General features: G+C 43.6%; 1 protein-coding gene across 4 annotated transcripts in view; it reads right to left on the bottom strand.

Moving 5' to 3' along the window:
- Extl3 (exostosin like glycosyltransferase 3) overlaps positions 1 to 25,777 on the bottom strand; it is a 123,644-nt gene that overhangs the window by 39,596 nt on the left and 58,271 nt on the right. For 3 of the 4 annotated variants that reach the window (XM_047549968.1, XM_047549970.1, XM_047549967.1), the window contains exon 1: positions 12,756 to 12,984. The exons of the other annotated variant lie outside the window; for it this stretch is intronic. The gene's annotated coding sequence lies outside the window, so the exon portion shown is untranslated. Of the gene's footprint in view, positions 1 to 12,755; positions 12,985 to 25,777 lie in introns of those variants that run through there. 4 annotated transcript variants of the gene reach the window in all.

The following is a 25,777-nucleotide window of genomic DNA, read 5'->3' on the forward strand; positions in this document are numbered from 1 at the left end:
ACCAACTCCAAAACTGTGCAGGTGCAAGTCAGAAGCGGCACAGATCACAGTCCGCTGGAGGAGCGCTGTTGAAGAGGGCCACGTGAACGGGACTCCAACTTTTGTCACAACTAAGCCTCTGAGATTTCAGTCTGTTGTTGCAGTCAGACATTAATTAAACTGATCCCATCAAATGTCACTGTCTTTTCAATCTGACAGCTTAATAGGTAAAATGTCACTGTAGTGTTTTCATTTATCTTTCTTTATTATTGGAGGCTGAATAATTTGTTTATCAAGGGCCCGTACTTTTCTGTTCATGAACTGCCAGTCCACAGGCTTTGCCAACTGTTCTATTTCTAAAACTGCTTTTTCGCCACATTCCCTGCTCACAATATCAGTCTTCTACCTCGCTATCGAGTTTCTTTTCAACCAGGGTTGGCTCTACTCATTCCCTAGGCCTACTACTCCTCAGGCCTATTTCCCAGCACGGAGGAGGCGGCTCAAGCTGGCTCTCCTGGTCTTACAGCTTCTTCCCCAGGAGACAGGTTGCACCAGGAATGGCATTTTTGGTTTTCCACTTACCTAAACCCTGGTGCCTGTAGGGCCGTTCCAAGTCTTACCTCTTTCATAAAGTTTTCTCCAACTACAAAGGATTTGTCAGTTCTCTAAACTCTCACTGTACTCAATATCAAAAGATTAAAAACTTAGGGCTAGGGCTGTGGTTCAGTGGCAGAGCACTTGCCCAGCACATGCAAGGCACTGGGTTCGATTCTTAGCACCACATATAAATAAATAAGTAAAAGGTCCATCGCCAACTTTTTCATTAGTTTCATTTAAGTAACATATTTCCAGCTGGATTAAAAACTCCTTATAGAAGGGAACTATTTTTCTTACCACTTTAAAATCCCCCTAGGGTACCACACAGTACCAGGTGATTGCTCAATAAATGATACCAGTTCAGTTTTAAGTCTTGGTTCACATTTTCATTACCAATCAAGTTGGAAATTTGGAGCTCACGTGCCTTGATTTAAGGCAAAAACAAGACACCATAAAAATGAAGAGGCTTGAAAAGGCATCAGGACTTGGAGTAGAAACCCTGGCTCAGCCTTGAGAATTTAGCAATGTAATATAATCTCTCTCAGCCTATTTCCTCCTTTGTAAACTGACGCTGAAAAACCTTTACCTGGTGCTGGGGTTACTGTGGAGATTAAATAAGATATTACAGATGAAAAAAAAAAATTGTGGGACACAGCTAAAGCAGTGCCAAGAGGAAAATTCATGCATGGAACACTTACATCAGCTGGGTGTGGTGGCACATGCCTGCAATCCCAGCAGCTAGGGAGGCTGAGACAAGAGGATCATGAGTTCAAAGCCAGCCTCAGCAACTTAGTGAGGCCCTAAGCAACTCTGAGAGACCCAGTCTCTAAATAAAACACAGCAAAGGGCTGGGGATGCGGCTCGGTGGTTAAGTGCCCCTGAGTCCAGTCTCAGGTACAAACAAAAAGAAAGGCTTACATTCAAAAGGAGGAAACATTTCAAATGAATAACCTAAACTCCTACTTCAAAAACCTAGAAAAATAACCAAATGAACATAAATGGAAGGAAATAAAGAGCAGAAATCATTGAAAGTACTAGGTTTGTCAAGAGACTGACAAACAGAAAACTAACAAAACAGAAAAGACACAACAACACTGTCAGAATAAAATGAGTTAGCACTGCAGTCCTTATGGGCATCAAAAAGATAGCCAGAGAAGATTACGAACACCTCACAAACAAATGGACTGATTCCTTGAAAGACACAAACTACCACAACTCACCCAATGTAAAACAGATCTTCTAAATTAGTCTTATTTTAATAAATTGACTTTGCAAATTAATTTCCCCCAAAAAATCTCCAGCACAGATAGTTTCACTTGGAATTCTAACTATTCAAAGAAAAATAAACACCTACTCTACAGTCTTTTCCAAAGGAACAAACACTTCCTGACTCATTTTACAAACCTAGCATTACCCTGAAACCAAAACCACACCAGGTACCAAAAAGAGAAAACAAGTACCTCGTGAATACAGACATAAAACTACTTGACAAAATATCAGAGAAGAGAATTCAGAAATATATAAAAAGAATCCTACTGTATCACATGTAAGTAGGTAAGTTTTTGTTCAGTTTTGTTTTTTTGAGTCAGGGTCTCCCTATGCTGCCCAATCTAGCCTTGAACTCATGATCCTCCTCTGCCTCAGCCTCCTGAAACACCCCGCTGGAATGTATTAAGTAGGAAAGTGTTACTTTAATATAGTTAACTTTATCTAGAAGTATAAAAATTCTCTCCATTTATTCACACCTTCCTTTATTTCTCCTATCAAAATGCTGCTGTCCTCCCCCACCGTCCATCTCTTGTGAGCATTTTCTGTTTTCAGTCTTCCACCCCTGGTTCCCCACCCAGCTGCTCTTCTCTGGCTTCTTTCCACCGCTCCCTAAACACAGGTGATCCCCAGGGGTTTGTCCTTAAGGGGTCCTCTCCTGTCTTCACTTCCTACAGCTGGCCACTTAGCCTCAGTTAGCCTTCCCCCGCCACCTGGCTGCCTCTCAGATTTACCTTTCCCATCTTCACCTCCCCCCAGGAGATCTCTTCCAGCGGTCAGCAACATAAGACACTTGCACCTTGATGTTCCAGTGGCAGAAGGACACATCTACCACTCTAAGGAGAAGTTGCGACATAGGTGTCTTCTCTCAAGGAAAAAAGAAGCCAGAATACTTGTACAGTTAGGGACTGACCATTCACACCATGGCTGACGTCCTGCTCTTACACTCTTTCCTCAATCAAGTTTCTGCTGATAGATGGAAGTGCAGCTCTGGATCTGCCAGCAACTGGCTTGAGGGCGTATTCCTGGAAAGCTAGAAAGGCCTGTAAGGTGAGGCAGGAGGGGGCTGAGAAGCAGCAACACTCGGAGTTCTAGTTCAGAATTCCAGCTGTGGCTGTGCTCCCGCTTCCTCCTCTCACCCCTTCACTCTAAAGGCCAGCGCCTTCTCACCTCCTCTCTGAGGCTGCCACCCACATTCCTGACCACATCAGTCAGTCCTTGACTTGCCAGCAGAACAGTACCCTGGCCAGTCAGGACCTCCTTTCAAGAGTCAGTTGATGGGGCTGGGGATATAGCTCAGTTGGTAGAGTGCTTGCCTTGCATGCACAAGGCCCTGCGTTCAATCCCCAGCACTGCAAATAAATAGGGCTGGGGACTTGGCTCAGTGATTAAGCACCCCTGGGTTCAATCCCAATTAAAAAAAAAAAGTCAGTTGGTACCACAACTATCCTAACTAGACCTTTCTGCCTTTAAAACTGAAACAGTGATACTGAGATTTCCTATCATGGATCTGGGATATCTCTATTTAGGATCTCTTTAGATAAATAAATAAAGTTGTATAATTTTCTGCATACCAAAAATAAAATGAAACCACAGAAGGGAGTAGCCGGTTCCATGAGGGCTGCTCTCACATCTTACATATGAAAAGTCTGAAGGGAGAATGGGGCAAAGAACAGAAGCTAGATGCTTCCCAAATGTTCTCCAAGGTAAATCTCAATGACCAGGATGGCAGCCAACACGCACTGTGCACAGGTTAAACCTACCACACTCGCAGCCCCCTGTTCTCACGCAGTCCTGTCATGGAGATACCACTCCTCCTTCCCTTTTGTGCATGAAGACACCACAGCACAGAGGTTATAATTTGGCCAAAGTCATTCACATTAAGTGGTAAAACTTGAATTCTAACCAATCAACTGACTCTAGGGTCCATATTCAATGTCCTAACCATTATGATAAAGGGCCTGTGATATTAATTCAAGGAACACAGTTGTGCACACGCATACAATTATTTTTATATTCTCCAACACTGTACTGAGTCACTGTTAACTGTAACCATGAATAGAGACTGATTATAATTGAAACACATGGTAACACTGCAAAACTTAAAGCTAGCACTATATTCATACTTAGAGTATTTATCTGCTAAACAATACAAGAAAACAATATAGTCAGAGCAAAAAGTTTGCAATGCACCCAGGGACTACCTGCACACATGTGCACATAGTACTTTTTCTCAGTTAAGCCAAAACTGGCCCATCAAGAAGTCAGAATCCGGGCTGGGGAGATAGCTCAGTTGGTAGAATGCTTGCCTTGCAAGCACAAGGCCCTGGGTTCGATCCTCAGCACCACCACCAAAAAAAAAAAAAAAAAAAAAAAAAGTCAGAATCCCATCACAACCCAGGCACAGGGTCTACACAATTGTTTGTACATTGTTGTTGTTGTCATTGCCTCAAGCCCTTCGAATGAGGTGAAGGTCATTCTGTACAGGAAATAATTTCAGTAAGATTACTGAAAACAATAGTTCATAGGTTGGGTTATTAAATACTAACAACCCAAATGTACAATCAATCTGTCCTGACCAGGTAGTACTTAGTTCATTAAATCAGAAAGTATGTTAATAAGCACTAAAGCAAATTCCCCAAGACTACCACTGTCAAGGTTCCGACTTCTCTCCTATTGTTTAAACAAAAGGCCCTTTCCCAAGAAGCTAATTGTAGATAAACAAGGCCTTCTAGGGCTGGGTTGTAGCTCAGTGGTAGAGTGTTCACCTCACACTTGTGAGGCACTGGGTTCAATCCTCAGCACCACATAAAGATAAATAAATATAATAAAGCTATTGGGTCAATCTACAACTAAAAAACAAGAATGACTTCTAAGAACTGAATGTAAGCCATTCACAAGTTACAGGACATCAAAAAAGACATGGGTTTGACAAACTTAACCTGGGTGTAAAATAAGGGAAACAATGTCAGCAATTAAAAAAAAAAAAATCAGGCGTGAGAAGCTGACTGTGCCTTTAACATGCTGAGAGTGAAGATAATGACACCATCAGACAACCAGAGTCAAGCCACCCTATTACAGGAACTTTAGGAAGTGGAAAACAAGTACTCTTAGGACTCTAAGGCAGATTTTTAAGACCAAGGTGTTCCATATCTGCCACTAGCAGGCAAATCACAAACTACACAAAAGAAGCCCTTCAATAAGCAATAAGCCGTCCTTCCTGGTATAGGTAATAACAACTAAGCTGATTCTGATTAACCCATCACCAACAAACCTGAACCCAGAAGTCTCAACTCCCAAAATAAGGTCCTCAATTGAAAATTATGGCACTGCCTATTTCCCCTACCAGTTTGATAATTAAAATCCAATTGTCTTCTAGTCACTTTTTAACTTAGAAATACAAATCAGATCCACAACTCAATGTTTTTCAAATAAACCCCAACCCAGCCCACACGTACTCAATCAGAATTCCCAAGTGCAGGGCCAAGGCTCCTGGAGTTTGACATGTTCCCAACTGATCTTAATGGAGAGCACACACTTCTACCTCCTAAGGCATTAGTCTAGTGAAGAACTGATGGCAGTACTCAGTGATGACATCTGAGTCACGGTAGTTAACAAACAACCAAGGAAGACAAACAGCACTGCACCTGAATTCACGCGGGAAGTCTGCAGACTGCATTACACACCCCTAGGAGACGGGCGGACACCCGTACCTACTCCTCAGTTACCTTTCTGACATTCCAGGCACTGTATTCCAGATACCCGAGCAGTCTCTCATTTCATCAACCACATGGGGGTAGTGAAGTGAACCGTGGAGATAGGGCAACTCGTTAAAGACAGTACAGCAAGCAAGCTGAGCCAGTCACAAATCCAAGTCTGTACCACCCAGTGCCTGTTCACTGCTGCTCACTATGTTTACTTACAATAAAACACTGTCTTAATTCATTTTACTTAATAAGCACATATTACTCTTGTAATTAAGAAAAATATCTTGTTGCAGTCATTTTAAATTTCACCACCTAGATATGTGTATTTTTTTTTTCAGTACCAGGGATTGAACCCAAGGGCACTTTACCACTAAGCTATACTCCCAATTCTTTTTATCTTCTGAGACAGGGTCTTGCTAAGTTGGTGAGGGCCTTGCAGAGTTCCTGAAGCTATTCTCAAACTTGAGATCCTCCTGCCTCAGCCTCCTGAGCTGCTGGAATTACGGGTGTGCGCCACCTTGACCAGCAACACCACCTACATATTTCAATAAATATGATAATTACCTGTTTGGGGAAAAAAATAGATTTCCACAAGACAAACCAAACTAAAAATTAAAACCCAGATGTATTTAAGAATTAATTGTAATAAATAAAACCTACTCCACCCTTTGCTTGGTTTTTAAGTATGTATGAAATGTTGATAGGACATAGTAGTTGTGGTCAGACATGGAAATGGGGAGACAAAAATATACATGTGAAATAAACTCAGTATTTTAATAAAGTAAAAAATCAATAAATGAAACCTTTAAAAAAGGAAAACAATTTCATCTCAAGTACAGCCCCACTTCTCTAGGAATTCAAGCAAAAGAAGAATCCATAAAAGTTCAACTGACTTGACTACACAAAAATCCAAGGATTCTGTGTATTTATAAGAAAAAAAATGACTAAAAGACAGGGGAAGCGGTTGCAACGTGATCAGGTTAGAAAAAGCAAAAGCAGTTCAACAATGGCCAAAGGAACAACAGGAAGTTACACAAAAAGGGTTCAAATTATAAAATGTTTAAATGTTTAACCTTCCTAGCAATCAAAGAAATGTACATTTCATACAAGATACTGTGACATTTTCCATCTATAGTCAGAATTGTAAATCATAATATCTGGTGCTAATCAGATCCAGGATAAACATTCCCACACTCTGCTGCAGGGACTGAAAACTGGCACACCTTCCCAGAGCACAGTTTGGCAGTGAATCAAAAGTGCTGAAACTGAGCCTCTTCTCTGGCCCTGAAATTCCACTTCAGAAATTATTCTGAAGACTTAAGACTCATTAGTAAGAAAAAAAAATTAACCTCAAAAATGTTCACACTAAAACATTAAAATAAAGATAATGAAGGGCAGTACATTTCTGAACTTGGCAGCACTACAATGTGACAGCTCTTTGAACTACGCTAGTGGGAAGGTCACTCCTATTCCTAACAAAAGTCTAAAATGTTCTTATCTTTGACTCAGCAATTTTGCTTTTGTTTTGTTTTGGCAATACTGGGGACTGAACCCAGAGGCACTTTACCACTGAGACAGGGTCTTGCTAAGTTGAACATACTGGTCTCAAACTTGTGATTCTCCTGCCTCAGCCTCAAGTCCGTGAGATTACAGGCATGCAAAAATTTCACTTTCTAGGAATGTCTTCTAGGTGAACAAAAATTTGTATATATAAAGATGCAATCACCTCAGCATTCTTTATAAAACATGTAACATATCAATTAAATGTCCAAGAATAGCAGCAAGCTTAATATAAGAAATGTCATTATTGGGGAGGCTGAGGCAGGAACATCACAAGTTATAGGCCAGCCTGGGCAATTTAGCAAGAGTACATGTCAAAATTTTAAAAAGGGTGGGGATTTAGCTCAGTGGTAAAGCACTTCTGGGTTCAATCCCCAGTACTACCAAAAAAGAAGTCACTAATAAGACATCATGCTGTCAGTAAGCTTTTCAATAATTTTTAATAAAGGGGAAAAAATGTTCACAATGTAATGTTCAGTGGGAAATACAGATTTGAAACCGTATATCCAGTACGATAAAAATGTTTAAAATGCAAATGTATATATTTTTAATAGAAAACAAATATGAGTAAAAACACCAACAGTGACACTTCTAGATTATGGAATTACAGGTGACTTTTGCATTCTTCATAGTTCTCACTCTCTCCCTTCTAAAAATGACAATGCATTTTTATAAATGAGGGGAGAGGTGCATGAACAATTTTTAATAAGGTCTTCAGGTGGATTTTGCTAACGGATTTTCCCTGAACTCTCATTGATGTTCAATTCAAGTGCCTAGAGTAAAAGCGAATCTAGGGTTTCCATTTCTCAAGAAAATATTTTTATTTTATATTATGGGGATACGCATTATCATTAGAGTCCTGTGCCTGCCTAAATGAGGTGCAGAAACTGAAGCAAAAGTTTGCCAAGTCATTCTTGAACCAGCTAGGGGACTCAGCATCCCACTGCCCCCTCTGCAGTGAATTTACCTTAAGACTCTAATTTTGTCACTACTTTATTATCAGCATCTTTCTGCTTTACCCCTAATTTCAAATTCCTTGTTTTTCTTGACTCAAGCTCCTGGTCCTTTTTTAACTTATAAATTAAAGGGTCAGACTGGATGACCTCAAAATGCTTTCAGATTCTAGGATCAGACTTATAACTGCCTTGCAACCAGCAAGTGTGTGTATTTGTTTTGTTTTGTTTGGGCAGGGGGGTGTCCGCATACATATCAACTCAAGGCAGCAAGGCTATTATTCCCAAGACCTCCTTCTTATTCCCTTTCCAAAATCTCAAGCACAATGCTTTTCTTCAAGCTCTGCCTCAAATTTCCCTATGAATCCATTAATAATGGTTTAGGACCTTATCAGCTATCTTCTCCATTTAAAGATATTGTGCTTTTATATTTTACAGCTTCAGAAATAAAGGAAGTCATGCTGGGAGGAGTTAAGTGGAGACTAAGAGAAAACCCATGACACAAAAGAACTTTATCAGTCCGGAATTTCTACACAGAGGAAATTTAATAAAGATAAAGACAAAGTTCAGCACTTAGATCTCAAAACTACATGAAAATGATTTAGCTTAACAGTAGCACATGTTTGTGAACACAACTGTGATTTCAGTTGGTAGGACTTCAGTGAGTCAAGTGTACAAAAATGTTTAGAAAAAACTATCTCCTTGATTTTTGTCTTTTTTTTTAAAGGGAGTGCTGAAGAGAAGGAAAGAAGGTTACTGTCAGTCAGTACTGTACACTGAATACTGAATCCTGCACTGAGAGCCACACTGAAGAAAGCCATTAACACAGTAAGTGGAGGGCAGGGGACTCAGAAGTTGGCAAGGAGATTTTAAACTGTCAAATGAGAAATAGCTAATGGACAAGGGGATATTTAGCCTGAGGAATAAAGGACCTACAAAAGGACAGCAATAACAACTGCGCATGCCCTAGGAGTCGAGTAAACAGTGAAGTTGCTAGTAGAAATTTAGCAAAATGAAGAGTCTATTCAACATCAGTAATGTGAGCTGGGTACCACCAAATCCTTTTCCTCAAAAGAAGACAAAAGTGATGATTTTTTAATGTTAAATCTCCCTATTTCTAAAAGCTGACTTCATTTACGTTTTTGTGTAAACTGGGCTGGCCTTACTTGACTCAGGCACACCAGCGTGCAACCTGTGTCATGGTGAAACAGTGGCTGTCCTGAACAGCTACAGGGAACAGAAACGGTTTTGTTCTATATAACACTCATAGGGAGGCAAAACCACAGGAAAAGCCTCTGAGAACCTGGTCTATAAACTGGGATGGGTTGCCCAAGAAAGGTGATAGCACTGAAAGAATTTAGCCAGGCACAGGCTGGTAAATGTTACTGGCCAATTCACAAAGTCTGCCACTTACTACATTTGATCTTGGTCAAATACCTTAATCTTTCCAAGACACAGTTTTCTTTCCTACCTACCTTTCCCCCTTGAAAAAAGAAATATGTTTAAGTTCAGCCTACCTCTCAGGGACTTTACAGATCAGAATCTATGTAAGAAAAAATATGTGCAAGCACTACAGGATGTCAAAGAACTTAAACAGTAATTGAAGATATTATCATAAGTTATCAACATGTATTTATATTATACATGTCTTACCTCTTATTACACATGTTAAGGGTATATTCCCAATCTATTTTTTCCCTTAGAACATCAAATATTTGTTGAAAATTATTTAAAAGGAAATTGGAACTAGTCAGTGGCGCGCACCTATAATCCCATCAACTCAGGAGGCTGAGGCAAGAGTAACACAAGTTCAAAGCTAGCCTCAGCAATTTAGCAAGGCCCAAAGCAACTTTGGGAGACACTATCTCAAAATAAAAAATAAAAGGGCTGGGTCGTAGCTCAGTGGTACAGCGCATACCTAACACATTCGAGGCACTGGGTTTGATCCTCAGTACCACATAAAAATAAATAAAAGAAATATTATGTGCATCTATAACTAAAAACAAAATTAAAAGATAAAAAAGGCTAGGGATGTGGCTCAGTGGTTAAGTGCCTCAGGTTTTGATCCCCGGTACAAAAAAAAAAAAAAAAAAAAAGGAACTTGGAGGGTTCAAATGAAAGGTACTGGATCCAGTTGAACTGAGGAATACACAAAGTCATGGCATGTGTGTGAGGAGTGGTATTCTAGGGCAGGCATTGGCAAGCTATGGCCACTGCCTGTTTTCTCTTAGTGGTTTCAATAGAAGATAGCCTTGCTCATTCAGTTATGGATTATAGGTAGGTATGACTACATATACTAAGCTCCGTTATATATTGTGTATATGCTGCTTTCACTCTACAACAGACTCTATGGTTCATCTTCCTATCTGCATCCCCCAGGGTTTTAATGGGTCATTTGGATACCTCTGAGCAATAACTATACTGCACATTATGGCCAAAGTATAGGAGAGGTACGTTTCTAAATGGGCCTCCATATTCCTCTTCTACTTCCAAGATTACAGATTTCATAAATCCTGTTTCTCTTCCAACTAATTACATCACCCAAGACCCATGAAAGTCTGAAAATGTAAAAAAGTGTGTGATGGGTTCAGGCAGGAAAGGATCACACTGACTTACAGCAGAGCCCACCTGTCTCTCCTGAGTTCTCAATTCCATCTGCCCGAGCTTTGCTATTTTCATGGAATCTACAACACATGAAAAATCCTTTTCTTCTTTGTTTAGCTGCCCCATCATTGCAGGCTTTTTAAAGAAACAGTTACCAAAAATTAAAAGGAAACAAAACTCAAATGGAAGGAAATATGTTGACAGAAATTTTCTGAGCTAAACTTAATTTCCAGCAGAAACCAGTGGGCAGTTTTAGAGCTTTATGAAAAAGGTCACTGACTCATATTCCTTCCTTCACCAAGTAACTGTATGCAAAGACACAAATCCTCACCAGGAGGAAATCTGCCAGGATCTTCATTTTATTTCAAATACCTGTCTCTACCCAAGCAAAACCTCCAACCCTTCTCCAGAAGACCAGTCACGGTTCCAGGGGGACCATGGCCACCACCTCACTGCTGCACCACCTCAGTTCTTTCTGTAGGACAGCAGACTACTACCTGAGGGTATCGCTTTCTCTAGCAGACTCTTAGGGCTTCCAGTCATCCTTGGGAGGGTTCCCTCTCCTAGAAAGTCCATTTCTTCCTCTGGCCTGTTTCACTTAAAAGTCTTTTGCTTACCAAGCCAAATATTTAATAACAGCCCACTTTTCTGTAGGAAAGCGAGGGGTACGGGGTGAAGACGCAGGCTTGTCAAGCACGCTGTCAGGTATGCCCCTCACATCTTCCTTCGCCAAATACATCGTGTTTCAGAAACTCTGAAGACCCACAATTCTAGCTTTCTTCCAGAAAACACTTAGGCTAGCTCCTCTCACACTCAAGATACTTACAACTCCTCAGGCTCCCCACAGGCAAAGATCAGGAAATTCCCACGGGATAAAGTATTTTTTAACACACCAAATAAGAGTTTAAGGAAATGGCTTTTCTTTCATCCAGAAATATTTGAAAGTCCCGGGGCTAAGTAAGTTGAGCACGCCTGGCTTCCCCCAAGCCTGTCAACGCCCACGCGCTACTGTCCCGGGCTCGGACGTGGTGGCCCCGGAGCGCAAGGCTAACTGTTGAGCAACACGTCCACCTGACTGCCGGCACCAAGGTTTCAAAAACGCAGCATGGGGCGGCCAGCCTCCAAGAGCGAAGCTGTCTAAATAGGGCGAACTGCACAAGGTGGCGAGAAGGGCTTAGGACGCCTCTTAAATAAATCACACGTGGGCAAGAAACAAACGGACTAGGGGTGTTTTTCGTGTTCTCCTCCACTAAAGGAGTCTAACCAAGAGCACCCAATGAAGCCCTTGGAGATTTTATGAAGAAAGGAGAAGCAGCCCAGGCTGCGAGGAGCCCACCACGGTTCAGTCTGCTGAGAGCCACAGGCATCCAAAGGAGCTGAGCCCGCTCGCGGGGCAAGGGGCAGGGCGCGGCGAGGGCTCCAGGGCTGCAGGGCTCCGGCCCCGGGCTGTCGCGCGCGGCCCTGTCCTGCTGTGCCCGAGGCCGGGCCGCGACCCCCGAGCCCTGATGTAGAGGCACACAACACCGCACCTGCACCCGGGCAGGAAGCGGCCATCGGGAAAGGAGGCGAGCCCAGTAAGCAGAGCCCCAGGAGCGGCGGCCGCAGGCGGCGAGCGCGGTCGGGCCGGGCCGGGCAGGGGTGTGAGTGTGCCCGGGGAGAGTGGGGCACGCGGCCCGGGGCTGGCCCTCGTCCACAGAAGAAGCTCCCCGCGAGCAGCTGACCCACACCCGGGCGGAGGAGGGTGGAGGGCTTCAGCCAGCACAGGACGCTGGACAGCTGATGGCGAGCGTCCAGAGGGGTGGAGGCGGGTCCCGGGCAGCCCGAACGCGAGGCGGGGTCGCGCGGGGGTGGGGAGCGAGGCTTCCAGCTCAGATCACCCGCGGCCCTCCTCCTGCCCGCTGCCAGGCCCCCCAGGCGCGGGGCAGGCCTGCTCCGCAGCCGCAAGCCTCGCGCCGCCCGGGCAGCGGGCTCCCGGCACGGCCTGACCGGTCCCGCCCGCCCGCGTCCCCTGCGCTCGCCCCGCTGCCTCCCTCGAGCCCCTCCGCGCGCCGCCCCCGCTCCGGGGACCGCCGGCCGCCCAGACTCCTACCGGCTTCCAGGTCAGGGACGAGCCGCCGCCGCCGCCGCCGCCGCCTGCGCGAAACTCGGCTTCCCAGAAGTCGCTCTGGCGGCCGGCCGCGCGCCTCCCAGGCCGCGCCGGATCCCCCGCTCCCTCTGCCGGCCGGCAGCCATTTCCGACAGGCGCCTGCGGAACTTGCCGAAGTGCACCGGGCCGGAAACGGCCGAAGAGGCGTTCGCGCGCGGGGGCGGGGGCCGGAGCGCTCGTGACTTTCCGGACGACGCCCGAAGGCCGCCGAGGCCGCCAGCTCCGCGCCGGGCTCGCCGGGTCGGGGGCGCGGGGACGGCGCCGGGGATTGTGGGAGGCGCGGGGGGCGCGCCGGCAGGAAGGGATCCCGCTTCCCGGACCTGCGCCCTGCGCGGGTACGGAGCCCCTCCGCCGAGGGCGCCGGCAGCCCTGGCGCGGGGTCGGATTGCCCCCGCTTCGGCAGGGTCTTGGGAAATTCAAGTCACCCTCCCCCGACTAAAAATAAACCCACCCCGGGAGAAAAAGACCTTCCTAAAGGAGCGGCCCGTGCCCGGCACTGGCCTGCACTTTGGAAACGCTTCGAATATTTAGCAACAAAGGCCGGACTGCGCGGATATTTAGCAAAAATCCCGGGGCTTTGCAAAAACAACAGGTTAATCACCGTGTCGGTTAAAAAGGATAAAAAGTTTAAGTACTGGTGAACCGAAAAATGCACACTGGCTGCCCCCAGGGAACACACAAGTGTTTATGTCCACGTTTGGAAATCAGGACAAGACACCCGTTGGACAACTTAAGGAATGGTGGAGGGGGTTCTACCAGTCCTAAAAGGACTCACTGTTAATTCAGGAATGAATTAAAACCATCTTAAAATCTATAATTGAAGTATAAACTAAGATCAAATTTGCTTCAACATATTTAAAAAAATAGTTTTAATCCCCAAAAGGACAAGGCTTCTACTTCTAGGGAAGCCCAGATACACCAGGCAAGGTTGGCTCCTATCCCTGCGCTTGGGTGGTCTGTCCCTTTTAGGAGAACTGCACCCTTGAGACTGTTCAGCAGCTGCGGACCCCATCCACTCCCTCTCTTAGGGGAGCTCAGGCCCAGTACTGAGGCCGAGAAAACAAGGAAGACTGATTTGATTCCCACAGGGTACAGTTTGGGTTGAGGATTCGGTTTGCAAAACAAAACTTGAAAAACCCCTAGCAACCCATTTCCTGGGGCGCCCTCCTCATCTCTCCATCCCCCAAATCACCCCTCCTCTTCCTGCTCCTTTCTCCTTCCTGAAGTGTTTTTACTCTCCCCTCTCCTGTTGTCTTTTTCTCCTGGCACCTTGCCCCTTTATTACTATATGTGAACATCCTCTTTCAAAGTCCCACCACCAGTGTATATGTACAAACATGAACATTCACCAGTTTGGTTGAGGCAAGTCTGAAGAGGAAAAAACCAGAAGCATTCCAGGAAGTGAAAATGGGAAAACTGTTGTCCGTGTAATATGAACTATCTTTTTTGTTTGTTTGTTTGGGTTATTTTACAGTTGATCTACTTGGCTTTCCTCCAGAGGTGGGTGGCAGCAGCAGGCAGGAGCCTGGCAGTGTGGGAGGAGACAGGACAGGAGACAGGGAAAGAATTGCCAGGTGTTGTTGGTTCATCTCCACTGGCGAGAGTGGACATGCAGATACCTGCTGCCTGAAGGACTCAGTCATCTTATGCATTAGAGTAACTTAACACATTGCTGCCCCTACCACTGACTTTTTGATTTTAACAAAGCCAAGCTTTAAGAAGAAAAAGGACATTCACCTGAAACTTGAGGAGCCCACTTCACTGGTGTCCTGGCTGCTGCGGAGCACCCCTCCTCCTCAGGCTTCTGGGGGCCTGCCCAATTCCTCTCAAACTGTTTCTCCAGTCTCCTCCTCCAGCACCTGTTCCTTCTTCTAAAAGCTGTGCCTGCAACAGCGTGACTTGGGCTACCATCTCTTTGCTTTCCACACCCTGTTCTTGTCCGCCCACCAGGTGCTGTGGGTGGTTTCCACCTGTGACAGATCTCTTGCTGCAGCACTCCAGTCCCTGTTTTCCAGTGGCCCTCCAGATACCATCACAGCACCATCATCCTATTAGTGCAGACTTTATGAATACTTAATTGCCAGGCAATAAGCTACACCCTTTATATGCACTGTCTTGTTTTAATCTTACTGGGAGGTGCCAGCCTACAGAGAGGCAACAGAAACTTCAAGAGGCTAAATAAATTAGGTGCCCAAGACCGCAGAGATTGAGCAAAGCACAGGTGGACTCTCAGTCCTGCCAACTCTTAACCCCATATCCTTCACCAGAACAGTAAACTTAAAATACCCCACACTGAACTCATATTCATCCCTTCCCCCTTGCTCTCCTGGAATATCCTTGTTTATAATAATGTTAGCACTACACCTAAAACAGAGACTCCAAACCTGGCATAGATATGACCCAGGTGTGTCCACCCCTGGATTAATCCCCTTTTACTAAGCAACAGGCCAGGTAGGACCCAACATGACAACTGGAGCCTTGCTTGAAATAGGGATTGTTCCCAGAGAGTTGAGCACCTATGGAAATGTACCCAAGGTTCTTTCACACGTGCAAAATGTTTACAATGTGGCCCTGCCCTCACAACATCAGCGTCATCATACAGAAAAAGAAGAAGCCACAAAATAAAAAGCAAAACAGTACTGATCTGCAAGAGACCAGCAATTCAATCACACACAGTGGGAGGCAATTTCCACACCTTGTATAAGCCTCTGGCAGTAAACAGTCAACAGTGATGTGTATTTTGTGTTCAACAAAGTTCGCAAGGAGGACTAGACAAGAAGAGAAAACTGCCCAAATAATCAACAGTAGACCAGATAAAATATGGTATGTTCACACAGCACACCACTTCAGAGTAATGAGAACGAACACTCTGCAAATCCACACAGCAATACTGCTGAAACTCACAAGGTGAAGCAAAAAGAAGCCAGACCCAAAACAAGTGTACAGCATATAACCGCACCAATGTAAAGCACAGAAAGAGGCAAAACTGATCCACCTCAAGGAATCCACTGCAGGGGAGCAGAGCAGCTAAGTGGTATGGGAATGCTGTTTCCAGTGCTGGACACTGGGTACTCATACATGCATGCTCAGTTTGCCAAAATTCATCCAGTTGTTCACATACCCTATATGCCCTTTTCTATATGTATAGCATCCTTCAATACAAAGTTTTTAAAATAAGCGATTGGGGGCGCTCAATTGAGTAAAGGCATCCGAATCCCCTTGAACTTTGACAACATGATTATCCTAAAGTTACCAGTTATCACCCCTGCCCCCTCCATTACACCACCTTCTGAGAGAACCCCACACACCAGCAACCTTGGGGAAGGAGCCACCATAGTTACCACATGACCTCATCCCCTCTGGTCCAGTCTGGCTGGACATCCCTCTCCTGGACACTTGGGAGTGGGACACTGTGAAACTGAGTTGCAGGAACAGGGCCGATAACTTATACAGGTTGGAGGAAGGCATTTCTAGACACATGCACAATGATGTACCAAGAAAACTGACCTGCAGGAATCAGAAGAACCCCACATGCAGAGGAAAGCATATAACTCAAGAGATGGAGGGAGGTGCCACAAAGACTGCTGACTTTCAACTCTGGTGCCACATCCCAACTTCATCAGGTACCCATGAGATTGCTTGTGTAGCCTTATTATTAAAAAAAAAAAAAAATTAAGCTAACATAAATTAGCTTTTTGTTTCCAGCAATCAAATATGCCCTGACTAAAGTTATAATACTCCTCCCTGGAAAAAGCTGTGCAGTTCTTATGTGCTAGACACTGCTCTTAGCACATGTCACCTATTATCTCATTTAGTCCTTTAACAACCCTACACAGTAAGTACCATGATCATTCCCATTTCACAGGAGGAAACTGGAACACAGAGAGGTTAAGTAACTTGCTCAAATCACACACCTAGAAAGTGGTAGTACCAGGTGCTGGACCCAAGCAGTCTGAATGCAGAGCCTGAAATCTCAACAAATACGCTCCAAGGCAGTTTAGGGAAACACTAAGAGCAGCACTGTGAACTGTATGCTGTATTAATGGATCTGATTAAGTCATCTGATTTGCTGAAAGAGTTCAAATGCAGAAACAATACAAAGGATGGACTGTCTAGAGAAATTTGCTAGCATCTTTCTTTCACAAGGGAATTTCAGTGTGAGTCGTAGATGTTAGAACATGCAGAGTATAATGAAGTCATACCAAACAAGATGATGTCCTCTTACCAGGAAATTCTTTATTTTACAAATTTCAGCAAAATGCTTAGGGTGGGGAGGTCCCTGCTGACCCCCCCAAATGTTTAATATCCAAGAGAATGGGGTTTTAGTTCTATGGAAGCAGAAATGGACAAGAAGTTCTTAAGTCTCAGGGAGTGTGGCGCCAGCGGTCACTCTCCATCTTGATGACTGCCAGACCCACAGGCCACTCGGCAAGCCTCGGAGATCGATCACAAAGAAGCCACTGGTGACCCCCAGCAACCTTCAGAAGGTACCATTCAGGAATTGTCAGTGAGTTTAAGTCAGATAAGAACCTGTTCTGTGTGTAATGCTCTGATTTTAAAAGAAAGTGCTGACAGCCACTGTTTGAGATCTTTTCTAAATATAAGTGATTGGGCAATTTTGTGGCTTATAATTAGAACAATGCATGACAATGTCTATTTGGGCTCCAAGGTCACTCTTATCTTCAGTCCATGAGTGCCAAAAGAAACAAAAGGTCATCTTCGGAGGTTCCAGGGACAGCACTCATTACCCTGCTAAGTGATGTTACCTTTTGAAACCGGCTGTTTTTTGTCTGGCAAGAGGTGGGGGGCAGGTTGAGTGGTTCACAGGTCATTTGCAGCCAGAACACTGAGTTAACATCAGCTCTAAGACAAAGCACATTTTATTGTCAAATATATTTGGGGGCTGGAGGTGTACTACAGGAGGAAGTCAAATGAGCTACCAGTGGATATTAGCTGTCCAACAGTGGACATCATTATGCCACCAATGAAAGCTTGGGCCTGGAAATCTTGCATAATGATGCGAATGCTCCTAAGGTCAACCCAGAGGTACCTACGTGTATCCTAAATCATGCTCGTTAGTACAAAACCGCTGGGTTAGACATAGCATGCCACAACATGGTCCCACTGCTCCAAGGACTTAAGTAATGAGCGCTCCATGCAGAGAAAAGGGTAAACCGATGGCTGAGATCAAGGGACACGTGTACGCAGCTGTACGATTCCAAGATTGTCCTTACAACCAAGGAAGAAGGAAGTTACCCACAGACTCAAAAAAGCAATTGCTCACTACTTTCACTTCAAAACACCTGTGTGGTAGGCTCTCCAGTAGGCAAATAAATAAATAAATAAATATATATATATATATATGTATATATATATATATATCAATTAACTTCTCAGTTAACCAGTTTGACTAAAGTAGAAATTAAAAGCACAATTTCCAGAAGTAATCACACAGTATATGCTTTCAAAACATATATAACTTGTTTATAATAACATGAGTTTATGGATGAAAAAAAAAAGTTTCTACCAATAAGATTTTCTAAAGAAAAACGTGTAGGTTTTAAATCAATTCATGAAGACATGCAACAAGATTTTATTGAAAAGAAAATATTTGTTTTCCTTAATATTATTCAAAATTAATTCTCAACCTAACTGGTAAAAGCATAATTCTAGCAGGAGCCAAATAACAAAATAATCATTGATCCCTTCCCCAACCCAAGCCTGCAGCCTTGCAAATACTATGCTGGAGGTCAAAGATAAAACAAATGAAAATGTGACCTTATTTTTACAAATCATTGATGGACGGGGCACTAAGAATTCAAAGCTCATCTATACTGGATAGAGTGTCAGATATTTCATCCTCACTAAAAAGAGACACATATAGGTTATTAAGAAAAGCTTTTTTTTTTTTTTTTTTTTTTAATGGTAGTGGAAATTCAATCTAGGGCTTCACACATGCTAGGCAAAGTGCTCTAGCACTGAGCCACACACACCCAGACCTTTTCACTTTTTGAGTCAGGGTTAAGTTGCCCAGAGTGGCCTCAAACTTGTAATCCTCCTGCCTCAGACTCCTGAGTACCTGGAATTCCAGGTATGCACCACTGCAACTAGCTAGAAAAGCATATCTTTTTAAGCAAAAATACATTAACTACATGTAAAATTAAGTAAATATGAAACTCTATAGATGTTTGAATGCTACTATTCATTTTTATTTTGTGTACATTTAACTATGCTAAAATGATGCTCTTTTCATTTCATATTTGATTAGCTTAATAAGCGTTATCAAACTGCTATCTATATGTATCAACCACTTTGAGTTCTTTGTTCATTTGCTTTTAAAGCACTATTATGTGTTTCTACGTGATTCTCGCAGTCAACTCTAAAGGTACTAGCTTACTGGGTATAGTCAAGCATGCATGTAATCCCAGTGACTGAGGCAGGAGCATCACAAGTCTGAGACCAGCCTCAGCAACTTAGTAAGACCCTAAGCAACTTAGGGAGACCCTGCCTCAAAATAAATAAAAGTACTGGGGTGAAGCTCAGTGGTTCAATCCCCGGTACCACAATCAGTCAGGCAACTAGCTCATCCCATGGAATAGCTCAGTGGCTTCGAAGGACAGTTCATGGACCAGGATAAGTTTTAATTCATCCACAATTTCATAAGAAAGCAAGTTAGTGAGATTTGAAGAAAGATAAACCTATTCAATTGAAACGATGTCTTTCATTCCAAGATCATGTCCTCCTGTTTTTAAATGTCAAAATGTGCTGTGCTTTTATGAAATGATAGTGGTAGCAGATGGAATATTTACTTGGACAAAATACTAAAACTTATTTTGGTATCCCCTCCCCAGCATTTTTTTATTTTACTAGCCTATCACCTCTGAGAGTCTGGTAACTAACTGCCAGTCTGTCCAACTGCACTCCTTCACGGCATTTTAAGGAATGCAGCACACACACACACACACACCCCACCACAACAGGAAGCACTCCTGTGGTAGGCAGCCTCTGACTCAGCCCCAGGGATCCTGCACCCTGGCGTTCACAGCCCTGTGTGGTCCCGCACACATGTAACCCAGGACGGTCTGTGTGACCCACAGAACACAGCAACAGGGATGGTAGGTCACTCCCAAGATTAAGAGGCACAGGCAACTTGGCTTCCATCGTGGTGGCTACAACTGTTTTCACATCGCTCGCTCTGCCAAAGGCTCCCCATGTCAGCACAACACCACAGACTCGTCACCAGGAACTGAGGCTTCCTGCCAACAGCACATCTGTGAGACTGGGGCCAGGTCCCCCAGTCCCAGTGAAGCTTCATGAAAGTCCCTGAGCCAGAACCAGCCAGCTAGGCCATTCCTGAACTCCTGAGCTGCAGGAACGTGTGCTAATATCTGCATCTCCAAGGCCGAGTCTGAGAGAGAGTCTGTTAAGGAGCAACAGAGAATTAATACGACCCCTTTACCTTATTTCAGCTGCCCCCGCCCCCAGCAGCACACTGGCCGGGGAGCTCATGCCTGTGCTGGAAGAGAATCAGCAGAGACTGATGCCCAATCCCCAGCGTAGTTTACTGATTCTGACTTTTCACTCCTCAGGCGCTTTTTCCACTTTTCTCATATTGACCAGAGTACTCAGTAAACTACACAATCCATCTCTAGCATGAGGATCAATTCCGTACGTCCGCAGGCTTTGCAAAAGGAATCATAGTATGTAAATGTGATATTTTATGAAATTTTAGAAATCTGGTAAATTTCTATTGACAGAATCCCTAACCCCAGCTGTCCAAACCTTCATTAGACCCATGCCTAGCTCAGCAGAGGAGCAAATCTCACATTTCACTGTGAAAATAGAAGGCAACAGACATGAGCTCTTTTAAATACCTTCCTTCCAACTTTAAACCTATCTCTGAGTACTGGTGTGAAAAACGTTATTGTAGTAGAGGCCAGAGTCCCTCTTAGAGGGGCAAAGTGTCTTATTTAGGAAACCACCTTGCTGTGACACTAAGAGAATGTGGCTTAGAAATATACACTAAAAGGGGGAGAAAGTCCAAGAGCACGGATACTGGAGATAAGAAGAGATGGGCGCTCCTAACAGGAGAGGTCGCAGCCTACGCAGAGCACCCGATGATGGTGGAGCCGGAGAAAACAAAGATGTCTATTATTAAATTTTAACTTATTTGTATTGATGAAGATATAAAATCCCCTAAACCTTAGGTAATATCTGTCACATGCCTTATAGGAGGGAGTTGTGGGGGTGGTCCAGAAAGAAAATGGGTAGGGCTGAGCCCATGGTGACACACACCTTAATCCAGCAAACTCTGGGTCAAGGCAGGAGGGTTGTGAGGTCAGACTCAGCAACTTAGCAAGACCTTGTCTCAAAATAAAAAAAGGGCTGGAGGTGTGGCTTGGAGCTACAATGCCTCTACGCTCCATCCCTAGTATTACAGGAAAAAAAAAAAAAAGGGGAAGAGTAACCACAGGAGCTGAACGTTAAGTGAGATGAAGATTTAATGGAAGCTGACACTCAAAACCAATGAATCCATAAGAAGATGGGCTCTCAGGCATTCTCAGAAATCTCAGACTGACCTTCCCAGTGGACACAGAGAGAAGCCTGAACCAAAGTGACTTAAACCCCTCAAAGCATGTTACCTTGGCTGACATCTGGTACATATCCATCCGGCCTTCTTTCGTCTGCTCTGGCCTTTGACAAACAGATGTCCCCACTTCCTTTCCAAAACTAGGTGTTCCATGTTTTAATGTGACCTAATATCCTTCCCGTAGACTTGGCGCCACTATGTATTTACTCTGCTGCCTAGAGAATCCATGCCCTGCTCGTGGGAGGGCTTCTTCCTCTGCTAATAAACAGGGCAGTCCAAGCTGCCACAATCTCTCAACTTGGGCTCTGAACCCAGAAGAACTTGAGATCTGAATCGCTGCTCCACTAATTATTAAAGGTAGAACCTTGGACATATTATTTAACCTCTACATTTTCTCAGTTATAATTTCATACATCAGAAAATGGGAATAGCAGTACCACCCACCTCATAATCACAAGGATTTCCCTGGCTGCATGTTAATTTGTTAGTCCAGCGCCTAGCACACAGGAAGCCCTGGCTAATGCTAACTGCTATCATCTTCATCGTCACCAAAATTCTTTAAAAGCACTCTCTACTGTGTCCATGTCCTTTACTGCATTAACACTTTAATCCCTGGAAGCAGGGATTTTTCTAGTGAAATTGCTCTCGTTAAGGTGCCTGGTGACTTCCTGATTCACAAATCCCAGTGAATCTCTTCAAGCCTCCTTTTGGAACTCTTGTGCAAAACTTAAAGCCCTAGTGGATGCCTTTCTTGAAAAGGTCATCTTTTTTCCCCCGCCCCACATTGCCCTCTCACTGCTCTCTCTCTTTGCTTTCACTGAGTCTTAATTCCCACCGTCCTTTAAAGGCAAGTGCTGAGGATTCCCGCAAGTCAATCTCTCCCACAGTACCTCTGGGCGAACACAGCATGACTTGAGCAGCCAAATCTCTATCTTTAGCCTCAACTTCCCTCTGAACTCTTGAGCCAAACTGCCCACTGGATCTCTTGTCCTAAACTTGCACAAACCCAGTTGTCCAAACCAAATTTATAGAGACTGTTAACAAAACCACCATTTTCTCTACCTTCCCAACTTCTTTTTCATCTCTAGAAATTGTTTTCTTTGGTTAATAAAGTCACACTCTCGGCAGCAGTCCACGCTGGAGACACTGGTTGTCATCCTTCCCATCTCTCTCACCCACCATGTCCAAATGGCCATCAGCCTGACAGTGGAACCTAAGGGAATCTGGTTCCCATTCTGCTCTGTCCTGCATGGTCTCACTGTTTCTCAGGGCAGACTTCAGAGTCCTATGGGCCTAGATTCAAATATTACTAGGCCATTAGCTTGCTGGGACTGTTCTTGACCAAGTTATTTAAGATCTGCGGCCTCAGGTTTTTGTGATAATTAAATGAGACATCGTATGGAAAATGACCAGCAAATATTACCAACATTCCCCTGCATCCTCTTCCTCCGGGTCTTCCTCCCCAGCTGGTGCAATGCAATCTCCACCTGGTTGGTCCATCCTTGTCCTTTCTTCTCCAAACTGCACTAGAGTTAATCTTTCTAGAAAATGAGTCAAAAACATTCATCCCTGCAGTATTTAATCTGGATTGTCAATTTGATTGAATTAAGACATGCCTAAGATTATCTGGGTATGTAGGTAAGGGTGTTTTTAGGAATGATAGGCATGTGGGACACCAAACTGAGGTGGGGACCCGAGGACCCCACCCTAAATGTGGGTAGCACAATCCAATAGGTTGGGGGCCTGGGATGGAACAAAAAGGTGGAAGAACGAGGAAGTAGGGCCAGATGCGAGCTAGATTCTTTCTGAGTGGGTTCTGGATCGCTGCTGCGATCATCTGAGGACACCAGACCCCAGCTTCTTTCCTCTTCCAAAGTGGACTCTGGCAACTCTCCAGGGAGTTTTCAGGCCTTCAGTCCTGGACTGGGGCTGCATCCTTGGTGCTCCTTCTTCTGCAGCTCCAGGTTCTTGGATGGAGCAGTTACTGGTTCCTCCAGCTCTCCAGCCTGCAGACGGCCATTGTGGACTATCTAGTTTCTGGTCGTGTAAGCCAATCTAATTAATCCTCTTTTTGTGGACATATATATGCATATTCTGTTGGTTCTGTTCTTCTAGAGAACCTTGAAAATCTTCAACATTTTCTTCTTTCCTAGGAACAAAGTCCCAATACCTTAACATAATAAGTGGCAAGTTCCAACTGCTTTTCCAGTTCCTTCTTCCCCAGCCTATTTACTCCAGAACAGAATAGTCACGGCCACTTCACCTCCACACCGCCTTAATCTCTGCACATACTGATCCCTCTGGCTGTAATTTCCGTCCCCATAGCCAAGCTCTGTCCAGCTGGCAAGCATCTTTATCCTTCAAGACCTAATTCAAAAGCTGCCACTTGAAGGGTGACACTATTCTGAACTGGTTCAAATTTTCACAAAAACTCTTCTATCCATACACACACATATAAAGGAAGAGAGAGAGAAGCAATGACGATTTTGCCACTGTGGATATGGCAAACTGTTAAATCTGGTAAGGTGATTTGGTAAATCTGGTAATGGTGAATCTGGTAAAGGATGATTTCAAACTTACGAAAGAGTTGCAAAATGCTATAGAATTCTGGCAACTGTTCTGGAAATTTGAAATAATTTCAAAAGAAAAAACAAAGCATGATGCAATCTAATCATGAGGAAACAATCAAAGAAACCCAAGTTGAGGAGCATTTACCCAACAGCTGGCCTGCATTCTAGAAATGTCAATGTCCTGAAAAAAGAATGGAAGGGAGGGAGGGAGGAAGAGGACCTCGAGAGGGAGGAAGGGAAGCTGAACTAAATGCAATGTGGGATACTGGACTGGTCGTTGATTTGGACAAAACTCCCCAAAATACATTTGGGGAACAAATGGTGAAATTTGGAAATGAACTCTTTATTATATAATAGCACTCTAGCAAAATTAAATGTTCTGAATTTTAAAATTACACTGTGGTTAGGAAAAAGAATACTGTCCTGCGTAAGAAATTCATGCTAAAATATTTAAGGGCAAAGGATCAGGATGTTTGTAATTTTAAAAGGTTTTAGATAAATAAATTGTCTCCTCTCCCCTGTGTGTGTCCAGAGAAAGAAAAACAGAGCAGAAATTATTTCTTGTGAAACTTTTTCCACTCTCAGAATTAATGCTCCCTTCTGAAACTATAAACCTTTGTAAAAGAAATTGGAAATGACACAAATGAGTGGAAAGATTATTTGGGTCCCCAGAACATAAGAAATAGTATTGCTAAAGTATCCACTCTACCCAGATGGACAAGCCCCTAACAAAATGCCAGTGATATTTTTTCACAGAAATAAAAAAAAAATCCTAAAATTCATATGAAACCAACAAAAGATCCCAAACAGCCAAAGAAATCTTGAGCAAAAAGAACAAAGTTTGGGGCTGGGGTTGTGCCTCAGTGTTAATGAGCCCACCCAGTACATGTGAGGCACTGGGTTTGTTCCTCAACACCACATAAAAATAAATATATAAAATAAAGGCATTGTTTTGATTTGCATTTCTCTTATTACTCAAGATGGTGAACATTTTTTCATATATCTGTTGATTGCTTGTAGATCTTCTTCTGTGAAGTGTCTGTTCATATCCTTAGCCCATTTGTTGATTGGGTTATTTGTATTCTTGGTGTAGAGTTTTTTGAGTTCTTTATAGATTCTGGAAATTAGTGCTCTATCTGAAGTATGAGTGGCAAAGATATTTTCCCACTCTGTAGGCTCTCTCTTCGCATTGCTGATAGTTTCCTTTGATGAGAGAAAGCTATTTAGTTTGAATCTATCCCAGTTGTTGATTCTTGTTTTTATTTCTTGTGCTACGGGAGTCCTGTTAAGGAAGTCTGATCCTAAGTCAACAAGGTGAAGATTTGGACCTACTGTTTCTTCTATAAGATGCAGGGTCTCTGGTCTGATTTCAAGGTCCTTGATCCATTGTGAGTTGAGTTTTGTGCAGAGTGAGAGATAGGGGTTTAGTTTCATTCTGTTGCAATATGGATTCCCAGTTTTCCCAGCACCATTTGTTGAAGAGGCTATCTTTTCTCCATTACATATTTTTGGCCCCTTTGTCTAGTATTAGAAAATTGTATTTATTTGGGTTTGTGTCCGTGTCCTCTATTCTGTACTATTGATCTACCTGTCTATTTTGGTGCCAATACCATGCTGGTTTTGTTACTATTGCTTTGTAGTATAGTTGAAGTTCTGGTATTGCGATACCCCCTGTTTGAATCTTCCTGCTAAGGATTGCTTTAGCTATTCTGGGTTTCTTATTCTTCCAGAATTTCATGATTGCTTGCTCTATTTCTGTAAGGAACGTCATTGGGATTTTAATTGGAATTGCATTGAATCTGTAT

Source organism: Sciurus carolinensis, chromosome 4, assembly GCF_902686445.1.
Source record: "Sciurus carolinensis chromosome 4, mSciCar1.2, whole genome shotgun sequence".
NCBI classification, from domain to species: Eukaryota; Metazoa; Chordata; class Mammalia; order Rodentia; family Sciuridae; genus Sciurus; species Sciurus carolinensis.